Source organism: Capricornis sumatraensis, chromosome 2, assembly GCF_032405125.1.
Source record: "Capricornis sumatraensis isolate serow.1 chromosome 2, serow.2, whole genome shotgun sequence".
NCBI classification, from domain to species: domain Eukaryota; kingdom Metazoa; phylum Chordata; class Mammalia; order Artiodactyla; family Bovidae; genus Capricornis; species Capricornis sumatraensis.
Window position 1 is genome coordinate 111,897,889 of NC_091070.1, and position 1,638 is coordinate 111,899,526.

The 1,638-nt window shown below is 43.8% G+C and overlaps 1 pseudogene; it reads left to right on the forward strand.

Annotated features, from left to right (window-relative positions):
• The first annotated feature begins 632 nt into the window (after positions 1-632).
• Positions 633-753, forward strand: LOC138074612 (U4 spliceosomal RNA; annotated as a pseudogene).
• The last annotated feature ends 885 nt before the right edge of the window (positions 754-1,638 follow it).

The window sequence follows — 1,638 nt, forward strand, 5'->3', positions numbered from 1 at the left end:
CTCTGGGTCATCCCCGTGCACCAGCCCCAAGGATGCTGTATCCTGCATCAGACATAGACTGGCGATTCGATTCTTACATGATAGTATACATGTTTCAATGCCATTCTCCCAAATCATCCCACCTTCTCCCTCTCCCTCTGAGTCCAAAAGTCCGCTATACACATCTGTGTCTTTTTTGCTGTCTTGCATACAGGGTCATCATTGCCATCTTTCTAAATTCCATATATATGTGTTAGTATACTGTATTGGTGTTTTTCTTTCTGACTTACTTCACTCTGTATAATCGGCTCCAGTTTCATCCATCTCATCAGAACTGATTCAAATGTATTCTTTTTAATGGCTGAGTAATACTCCATTGTGTATATGTACCACAGCTTTCTTATCCATTCATCTGCTGATGGACATCTAGGTTGTTTCCATGTCCTGGCTATTATAAACAGTGCTGCGATGAACATTGGGATACATGTGTCTCTTTCAATTCTGGTTTCCTTGGTGTGTATGCCCAGCAGTGGGATTGCTGGGTCATATGGCAGTTCTATTTGCAATTTTTTAAGGAATCTCCACAATGTTTTCCATAGTGGTTCTACTTGTTTGCATTCCTACCAAAAGTGTAGGAGGGTTCCCTTTTCTCCAGTTTTGCGCAGTGGCAGTATCGTAGCCAATGAGGTTTATCTGAGGAGCGATTATTGCTAATTGAGACATTCTTTTGATTTACTGTAATAACCAACTGAAAAAGTAGACAGCTTCCTTACTAAAACTAGCGGGGGGGGGGGGGGGACTCTCCGTCCCCCTCCTGATGTCTATGGCAGAAGCGTTCTCTGTTCCTTTTTCACTTTAATAAAACTGCTACACCAAAGCTCTTGAGTGATTAACCCTGGTCCCTGGTCCTGAAGCTAAATCTTCTTCTTTGGAGATCACAAATCAGACATTATTCACGATAAGCTACCAGCATCTCTGTGCATTACACAGGAAAAGCTGAGCACTTTCTCCTTGAGTGAGATGAGATGGAAGGCCCCCATTGGAGTTCTTCCTGCATTTGCCCTCTTTCTCTTTCCCAGAATTTAAGTATTTGCTTGGCTTCCCTGGTGGCTCAGTCGGTAAAGAATCTGCCTGCAATGCAGGATACCCGGGTTTGATCCCTGAGTTGGGAAGATCCCCTGGAGAAGGAAATGGCAACCCACTCAAGTATTCTTGCCTGGAGAATTCCATGGACAGAGGATTCTGGAAGGCTACAGTCAATGGGGTTGCAAGAGTCAGACATGACTGAGCGACGGTAGGCCCAGCCTTGTCTGCCTTTTATAATGTGAGCCTAATATGGGCCTTTCCAGGGGTTGAAGGAGAATCAGATATCAATTCTACCAGGTTCCATTGGAATTTGGATTCTTCTAATCCCTAGTTCTGGTACCCTGCTTATGCCTTTCTCTTAGAGACACCAAAAGTAGGAAAGGTTCCTTTCCTAAACACCAGTGGACTGAGAAATGAATACCCGAAAGCAAGGCAGTTCATTGTGGTGTCTTTGATAAGCCAAGTAAACTGAGAGAGGCTGACAGCATGGGATAGTTGCTAGGCATTTGGTTCAGTTCCAAAAAATCTCTTTCAAGGCCCTCAAACATTTATCCTAGAGAAACTGCAAATACT